Here is a 10209-nt window from a genome sequence, read left to right on the forward strand (position 1 = left end):
ATTTTAGCCTTACCTTTCTTTGTACCTATTCTGGTTTGATCCTCTTTCCCTTCCTCCCCCCCTCCCTCCCTCCCTCCTTACATTTCTCCCTTTGCTCTAAAATGTAGCCTCGGGTTGTCTGTATCAGTGATAGTAACAGGCTGCGAAAAAAGCACTTTAATAATGCAACAGATGCTGCAACAAGCATTTAGTCTGACTAACTGACTGACTGTCATGTCACCCTTCACATTTACACTCTATGAATAACTCTTTAATAATCAAATAAATAACATAACGGTCCCGAAAGTAAAGCTTCTGTTATTTTCTCCGTAGACAGTGTTCTGTTAGACATTGCTAGAACTTTCATGGCCATCATTTGGGAATCATTTGAGGAAAAGATGAGCAACGAAAGTAAAAAAAAAAATGGTTGTTTTGCCAAAATTGTATGACACAGGGATCCAAATATGAATGAAGGGAAAATCCAAGGACTCCCGAGGAGGAGAGATTTGTCAATGACAGACGTCAGACTTGCATGTGTTGTGTTCAAATCAAGGAGCTGAAGCTAAAAGTTCATCTCTAAAGAATACACAGTGTCTTCATATTATCCATGCCTAGGCCTGTACGCTTCAGGGAAAACTATGAATCACATTTTTTTTTTTTTAGCTTAGAATTGATATGACAATTCTCTGACTCAATTTATTTTTTTTTCTCCACAAAGTGTAAGCTTTTTTGTACACATGAACCATGACAAAATAGAACAAATTAGCAGTACCAAACATAGATTTTTTTTTTTGGCACCAATAGAATATTGGGCATCACAACAAGTTTATTAACCCGTTTGCGCCGGATGCTTCGCGACGACACATCTACCGCCGGTTACTGCGTTGCGCAACTCTGAACCTCCTGCGGGCTGCTGCGTGGCGCAGCATTTTGTATTGGTCGGTCTTTCCATGATGTGTGCAGCAGAGAACGTCATTGGTTCAAATACACATGAGGTGGTTCTTGTTGGCCATGTGACCACCAAAATGTACCGTAGTTTGCTGAAAATCACGTCCAAGACCAGAGTACAGACGTACATGTGCGTTTGTTTATGAATGTTGAGAGACGAGCGAGAAAAGGCTACGAGGAATCAGAGGAGGATTTAGACACAGCGAGGGCAGGGACGGTGAGGTGGGAAGATAGTGAGGAGTTTGGGGGGAGGATGTCTTCATCAAATCTACCACTTCCTCTGTCGGAGCCGTTTTCTCGCTCGTCTCTCAAAACTTCATAAACAAAAGCACATGCTGTCGGTTGATTGACGTGATTTTCAGCAAACTACGGTACATTTTGGTGTCACATGGCTTGAAATAGCCAACAAGAACGCCTCATGTGTATTTGAACCAATGACAGTGCGTTCTCTGCGCACGCGTCATGGAAAGACCGACCAATACAAATGCTGCGCCAGCAGCACGGCAGGAGGTTCAGAGTTGCGCAACAGCAGCAGTAACCGGGGGCAGATGTGTCGTCGCGAAGCATCCGGCGCAAACGGGTTAACATAGAGGCTTCAATGAAGAGAAGGGAGCACTTTAAGACCTATTTTATACAGTCTGTGTTGAAATCTCACAGACGAAAGTACTGTTACTCAAAAGTTATTCAAAAAATTATATCATGAAAAGGGTGAATCGACATTGCAATGTTATAACAATTAACCGTGCAGGTCTATCCATGCCTCCAGTGGCTCAGTGTTTGTGTGTGTTCAGAATTTGCTGGTGTGGCTACTGTGAAATACATTTTTTAAACCGGAATATGCCAGAAAAGTTTAAAAGAGATTCTGCAGGCGGGGTTGTATTTTTTTGGGCCGTTAAGTTCAAATATCAACAATCTTTGCTTTCTGCACCTTTTAAAGCTAGGCACAGGCAACTAGTCAATGGGAGCTGATTGGTTTCTGTCAACTGGAGGGTCTTGCAGCTGATATGGGACTACTGCCCCCTGTCAGCCGATTCCTGGAATCCTTTTAAAACCCTTTCAGATATAGTCTAAGGACTATGGTGACCTGGTCCTCAGATCTCTGCAGGGTAAATCCAGACAGCTAGCTAGACTATCTGTCCAATCTGAGGACTATGGTTACCTGGTCCTCAGATCTCTGCAGTGTAAATCCAGACAGCTAGCTAGACTATCTGTCCAATCTGAGGACTATGGTTACCTGGTCCTCAGATCTCTGCAGGGTAAATCCAGACAGCTAGCTAGACTATCTGTCCAATCTGAGGACTATGGTTACCTGGTCCTCAGATCTCTGCAGGGTAAATCCAGACAGCTAGCTAGACTATCTGTCCAATCTGAGGACTATGGTTACCTGGTCCTCAGATCTCTGCAGGGTAAATCCAGACTGGTAGCTAGACTATCAGTCCAATCTGAGGACTATGGTTACCTGGTCCTCAGATCTCTGCAAGGTAAATCCAGACAGCTAGATAGACTAGCTGTCCAATAAGAGTTCTCTCGCATGACTGAAACGTTTGAAGGTATACATGTTCCACTAAAACAACTTCCTTCCCGAGGCTGGTTTGCAGAGGCACCATGGCTCCGTCCGGCGCTTATCACCACCCAAGACGATTGGGATTGGTTTAAAGAAATGCCAGAGCATGTTTTTCTCCCATCCCGGACTGTTGTGTGGACTACCCAGACCCTCCTCTGGCAAATGCTAGACTATCTCAGAACCAACTCTTCTCTTTCTTCTCTCTTGATGTTTCATTAGTCTTTCTTTGCATCACGTCTTGTTCTGTTCGTTTCAGTTGTGAATCATCTATGCTGCTTCCTTTGAGCTGAGATCATAATTCATACTCCAACTTGCAGACTGACTGACTGACTATTGAATGAAAATGGCATTTTGACGACCCATGCACACTTCGCATCACAGAAGATTAAATAAATGCTTCTCTGTTCCATCACAATGAAGTATAGAAAGAGTGTCTGTCTGTAGATCAAAACACAGCAGGCATACATATTTTTTGTGAAGGGTACCGGAGTAATTCCCACTAGTAGAGATTTTGAACGTCTTCCATTCTTATTTTTTTATGTTCTGTAAGGGTTCTTGCACTCGCTTAACCCTCATTATCCCAGAAAACCCTAAATGTTTGATTCATATGCCATCTGTTGTTTTTTTTACCCAACACACAGATGGAAGTGGGAACTTACACTACTTCCTTTCCCACTTGCGCCTGGAACTCTGTGATGACAGGCAAGCCCCAGTGAAACCCAACTGGGACAGATTCTAACATCTGCCATTAATTATTTACAGACTTTACATCAACGTGCAGATTGCCTGATGAGATCTAACACAAACTTCAACACCTTCTGTCTTCCGAACATTGGCATTCACGGAGGTGACAGAGCGTATACTGTATCCATAATTAATGGGACAATCTGCACGTCTACATCAGACTGCTCGTCGCTGCTCATCCATTCATACGAAAGGTAACATTTTCATTCGATACCAACAGAGGGTGACGGATTACAGAAATACTTTAGTAGGATTTTGCTTATTAAAGGACAGCAACGTTCTGTACAAAGGTCACAAAGGCGACCAACAACTGAATTAGCTCTCTAATTAGCTAATTAGCTCTCTAACTTTTTATTTTTATATTCTGTCATATCACTAAAGCCACTTTCACACATACACTTCAACCCTGGAATCAATAGACATTAGCCAGCTCCCTACTGCAGTACGTCTGTGTAATGTTTCCATTAATACCATGTGTGAATTGCAGCTCCCTGAGCATGTTACACACCGATATTCCACTAGTATTCACAATATGACAACATTCCGACTTTGATACAGGTCATGTTAAAAGCATTATCCTTTGGATATTCCGAACAAGGCCTTTTTTTGAATTTAGAATTTTCTGACTAAGACATGTGGGATATGCCAGTGTTGTTCGGGTTATAGGAGCATTCTTTGAGCATGTATACAGCTCATTTGGAATATGTAATATATAATCAGGGTCAATCGTGAATCACACATTTTTTATCTATTCCAAATGTACCTTGATTTCCTTTTGTCCCATTATTCTTCTCATTTTAATGCTCTTTTCAACATGGAGAAGTGGATTTTTTGTTTTTAAACATTGGCATATAGCCTACTGTAGGGTTCAGACCCCCCCCCCCCCCCCCAAGCATATAGCCTACTGTAGTGTTCAAGACCCCCCCTTGACTTGTTCAATTTCACACTAACAGTCTCACTTGGAGCAAATAAACTCTCACACAACACTGTCCATCAATAGAAGGGTGAAAAACATATATTGATGGGGGGGGTGGGGGGGGGACTGGGATCAGCTGTGTGCTTGGCCATCAAGTGGTTTTTCAGACTGGACGTGCTGCGCTGATATGTTGATGATGATGACGTGTTCACACAGATCACTTTGGTCTGGTCAGTGGAACATTTGGCAACTTTTAAAAAGGAAACTTTCCATCCCGAATCTTACCGGCGTCCATTTCACAATCCACTCAAAACCTAACGTTACTACTCTTTGGCCCAAACGGCATGCGCGGCGTGCCTGTTGTTATGTTTCCGGTCTAGCTAGATCCGGGTGGGTGTTGTAGTTTTTCTAAAGTTACTATTTGTTGCAACAGCATGTGAAAAAACTAAAAAGTTTGCGAGGCCAAAAAGAATATTAATCTCACATAAAAAAAATTGATGAGGTAAAAATAGGTTGGCGTTGACGACGTTAATAACGCGCTTAACTGACAGAACCAGAAAAAATACACTCCTGTTTCACGAGTCGTTTGCCAGATTGTCTTGTGGTGATTCGCTGACCTGAGTGTTAAATCACAGTTTTAATGAAAATATAAGTTGGTGAGACGATGAGCCCTGTGTGACAATTACCAACCGTGATCATTTTACTGGAACCAACCTAAAGAACCAGTCTCAAAGGCTGTGTAACACAGTTGAATCACAACGGGGACATTTCTTGAGGACCGCAAACTGAGAAAAAAAGTATTTACCAACCAATTAGTACAACTGCAAAAGCTTTGAGCAGAACAGAAAAGTCCAGTGTTGAAGTCAGTTTCATTAGCAAGGTTATGTTTTAACGGTTTTGCATTTCAATGAGCTAGTTGAGCTCCTGGCTTCTTTTTCTCCCTTAACTCTTGGTTTCAGAGTTGAAAGGATTATTGGCCAGGGAGAAAATGGTAATAATTCTCTCTCTGCCTCTGACCCATTCTGTCTTTACTCTATTTCTCCTTCCTCAGTTTCATCATTTGTTTCTCTCGGCACTAACCGTACTGCAAGTTCAGTGGTTTTGCATTTTAATGTTGTCAATGTTTTTTTTTTCCTATCCATCTCTCTCCGACTTTTAATTTGTCCATTTTTGCATTGATTCTGAATTGTTTTAAACTGTATTTCAATGATGTTACCCCCCCCCCAACACCGCTCTTTGATTTCCTCCTCCGTGATGAAGGTAAAGCTCCAAAGGGGAAAGTTATTCCCTTTCTTTTTAACCCTTGTGTTGTCCTCAGGTCAAATGTGACCCTTTTTTTTTTTTAATTTTTCACATCAGGAACTTGGCTTTCTTTTAGCCATATTACCTAAAAATAACATGGATGCCATACAATGTTCTTCAGGTAAAATTATGTTTCACTTTCATTGAATTTTGGTTGCTTTATTGCATTGTATGGCATTTTTAAAAAAGTGACCATAACCAGGGAAGAAATTACAAAAAAAGAGACAAAAAGCGCTGAAAAAAAATGAGAAATTAATTGTTTTTGTAGCCTACAATGTCATAAAAAGGTTTATTAGCTATGAATTAAAAAAAAAAAAAAAAAGCACAGAAAAAAAAAGCAAAAACATAGTAAAAAGCGCCAAAAGATGATGGTGGATGGGAAGACAACACAAGGGTTAGGTATATTTCTCCCTCTATCCGTTCATTGTCTTACCACGCTGTACATTCGGCAGCCTTTACTGAGGTTACAGTCTGTTTGGTGGTTTGCATTTCAATAAGGCTAACCTCCGCTTTTTTGTCTTCCGTGTTCTCCCTTCTCTCCCTCTGTGCTCTCGGTGCAGTGATCAAAGACTTATTTCCCAGGGATACATTTGTCATGTTCGCTTGCCTTCACTACCTTGACACAAGATAATGTGCCAGTTATTGAAGGCTTTTGTCCAAAGACTCTTACAGTTCCTTCAGGATTGGACGGGCCACTGGGGAGTAGAACTCCTAACTCTGGCAGTGGTAGTGCCTTGCTCTCCTCTTTCAGCTCTGTGGAACAGATGGAACTGAACCCCTAGGTGAGAAAAAGTGAGACAAAGAAACATTTGCAATCCTAAACCATGGCTGTAGTCGAGTCCACCTCTGTCGAGTCTAAGACCAGTCCAGGACTCATTGAGACCAAGCCTGGTCATAATTCATTTTGATGTGAGAGACAAAATGTCTTCTATTTTAAGAACATCATTTTGCATTAGTACTTTTAATGATCAAAACCACCACAAAGTAACTCCATTGTATTGTCAAATTAGGCAATACTATTTACTTTAAGTATTCCTGAACTCAATACTTGTCCTGAAGAATCCATAATACAAAGTGCTCGCTGACATTGTGTCTGTGGCCTTAATGAAAATGACTGGTACCTGATGACTGAAGTATATGATGCAGCCAGACATACACCAGGTGACCAATGACAATGCCCGTTCTAGATGGATTTAGGCTACGTCTACATGTGGGCGGCTATTTTCATAAACAGACGTTTCAACCTCTTCGTTTTCAAAAATAACGTTGGGCACAGCTGTCAGTTTTTAGAAAAGTGTTTGGTTACACATACCCGTGTACATGTGCTTTTCAAGGTTTGGGGCCTTGAAAAAAAGATTACTATAACAGATATTTCACAACTTTTGCTGTAACGAAAAGCTCAAGCCCACCTTAGCCAATCAGAATCCTGAAAAAATCACTTCCTCTCTCCTCACTTGCTTCATGCTAGGTAACTAGGACTACAGCTGGAAATTAGCCAACCTGCTATCACCGGCGCATTTACAGAAATGTTGATTAATGTGCATTGTCCTAATCACATGAATAAACTTCTTCCTCGGCTGACTAAACATCCGTTTGTCTCAGTTTACATGCAAACAAAGATTTCCAAAATCTCCACTCTGGCCGGTGTATTTAGAAGGAATCGTTTTCATGGGCAAATTCTCTGTTTGCGTGTAAGCGATGGTTCTAACTTGCATTCCTGTGTGTGTCTGTGGCCCAATCGCAATGCAGTGTTTGCAGTGTTTCGCTGCAGTTTCACACTGAATCGAAAATAATGTTTACGCTTTTCAAGATATCTCTGAGTCCAGTCAGTAATACCTCCTCGAATAAACCAAAAAAACACCGGGGACATCGGGATCGGGTCTGTCTCAATGACCTATGAGATCAAAACATGGCACCCTGAAACTGCAGACATCACACAGAAAGGACCAGGGTCAAAATGATGAATGCAACACACCGCCATGACACCCACTTTCCACCGGTTGCAGAACGGCTGCGGATCGGCTCCGTGCTCCGCCAGGTCCATATTTGTTGCGAGCGGCTGTGACCGTGATTGACAGCTGAAGTCTCGAGGACCCACGAGATCTCGCGAGTTCACGTAGTATAGGACCACAAAACAGTGTGTTTCCATTCAGAAGAGTAGAGAGGAAACAAGTCTGTGCTGTTTTCAATGTGTGGTGCAGGGAGCTACGAGCCGCCGTGAGCGCGCTCTATTTTACGTTGAAAATTAACCGGATGTTTTAATGGAGACCTAATGACTCCGATGCCGCTGCCGCTCCGGATCAGCAGCCGTTCCACAACCGATGGAAATTAGGAGTAAGCACTGAGTCACTGCGCCGCCTCTACAATACATAACTAACAGTTGTCTTATTAATCTATTCTTTGACATGATGCAGTTCTCCTTCAGTGTTGGTTTTTCCCCTCTCCATCACACCTTTACTCATGTTTTAACTGGCTGCGTACACTGGGGGAAAGGGTGATTTTCTGTAGATATTACCACAACTGATCCTAAAGGCACAGTTCTCTTTACTGCTGCATACTCATATGTGGGTGTATAAATGCCCAAACGAAAGAGACAGTATCAGACAAAGTGTGTGTGTGTGTGTGTGTGTGTGTGTGTGTGTTGTGTAGTGTGTTTGTTTGTTGTGTGTGGTGGTGTTCATAACATACACTTGGCCTGATACTGCACCCTGATACTGCACCAATGCTTTCTGCCAAGGTGTGTGCATTTGCGTGCGTGTGTGTGTGTGTATGCGCGTGTGATAAGCTCTGGTTGACTGAAACCCATTCAGGATAGTACAGGAGGTTATCCCTTTACTGCAGAGGACACACACACACACACACACACCTCGACTATTCTCTCTCTATCTCTCCTCTTTGCTTTGTCCCATTGATCACTCTCCTCTCCCTCCAAAACTCTTTAACCCCGCTCTCACACATTTCAGTCCTCTCTCTCTCTCCTCCTCTCGTCTCCTCTCTCGCCCCCCTCTCACTCTCTCTCTCTCTCTCTCTCTCCTCTCTCTATAGCACGTGCACGCACACACGCAAATACATAGCTAGCACAGCCTATCCTCCATCTTTCTTTTCACTCAGTATTTTTTCCAGTGTCCCTCTTCGCTACTCCACATACTTGTCTTTCCCTCTCAGCAAATTTGGCTCATATCGCTAACTCTCTTTCTCATGCACGGTCACCCACGGGCACACACACACACACACACACCACACACACACACACACACACACACACACACACCACACACACACATACAAGCCAGCGTGCACACCAAATCTGTGACTTGGCAGATGTAGAGTACCGCAGTACCAGGGTGAACTCAGATTTAGTTGCAAGTCAGAGAGAACACACACACACACACACACTCCCACACACACACACACACCACTGGCAGGAGCTAACGTTATGATTACCTGAAGGTGATCATACTATTTCACCCCCTCCAACAGCCAACAGGAAACCGCAGCAGCCCGGACAAAGAAGACACACACACCGCACCCAAAATCCCCTCAGACTCTTATCTCTCACACACACACACACACACACACACACACACACACACAACACACACCACACACACACACAGTGTGTCTCACTATCTTTGTGGGACCAGTCACGACATAATACATTCCTAGCCCCTTACCCTAACCTTAACCATCAAACGTAAATGCCTAACCTGAACCCTCACCCTCACCCTAACCATAACCTAACTAACCCTGATCCTAAAACCAAGTCTTATTCTTCAAACAGCCCTTTAAAGTTGTGGGGACCAGCATTTTGTCCCCACAAAGCTGTCAGGACCCCATAAGTATACTGTATTCCCGGTTTTTGGTCCCCACAAATGTAGTTAAACAAAGTACACATACACACACACACAAACACACACACGTACGTTTGTACAATTTCCTGGTAATTCACAGCTGATTCAGGACTACCATCAATACTCTTAATTCCTTATCTACTACTTATCTTTTTAATTGTTTAATCCCGCTCTTTTTTGCAATTTTTATTCATTTTAAAACGTACGCCCTGATTGTATGTAATGTAATTTCTTGTTTAGTTTGTATTGTTGAAACTGTCCTTCACTGAACAGGAGAGCATGGTATGTTAGCATGTACAATGACAGTCAAGGCTATCTCATATAATAAGATTTTAATGGGGCACTCGCCAGCCAATCAGAAACGAGTATATTATGCTCTGTGGCCAGAGCATAAATGCCTGTTTTGTGAGAATTTACACCCAGTGTCAGGTCCACCTGACACTGGGTGTAAATGTTGAAAATTCTTCACTGATTTACCATCAAATTTTTAATGAAGTTTTAACCAATCCAGATCTCTGTCTGATATCCCGCTCAGAGATACACGGAACAGGGTAAAACACATAATATACAAATTATATAGTTGTAAGCCACTGTCCACACAGACAGAGATGCCAAATACACAGACAGACCAACAGACAATTTGTGTGGCAACATAGTTTTCCTCTGTGGGTGTCTTAAGCATACTTTCATGTAAATAAAGACATAACTTACCAGGAACCTTATTTTCCTTATGAAGTTTTAAGACGTTGGTTTGACTACATTGTGATTGAAATAAGCTCATGTTCCCCTTTGATTCCAGGTCTGTGTGGGCGGACTGGGATCCAGTTCAGAGCTGTGTCTCAAATCGCGCACTTCTGTACTAAATACTAACTCTTTGAGTACATAGTGCGTTCACATTGTCGAAG

At 42.5% G+C, this 10209-nt stretch overlaps 1 protein-coding gene across 4 annotated transcripts in view; it reads right to left on the reverse strand.

Annotated features, from left to right (window-relative positions):
- The window catches only part of grip2b (glutamate receptor interacting protein 2b), a 375168-nt gene that overhangs the window by 285109 nt on the left and 79850 nt on the right, over window positions 1-10209 (reverse strand). The window lies entirely within an intron of this gene.

Source organism: Etheostoma spectabile, chromosome 4 (genome assembly GCF_008692095.1).
Source record: "Etheostoma spectabile isolate EspeVRDwgs_2016 chromosome 4, UIUC_Espe_1.0, whole genome shotgun sequence".
Taxonomy (NCBI): domain Eukaryota; kingdom Metazoa; phylum Chordata; class Actinopteri; order Perciformes; family Percidae; genus Etheostoma; species Etheostoma spectabile.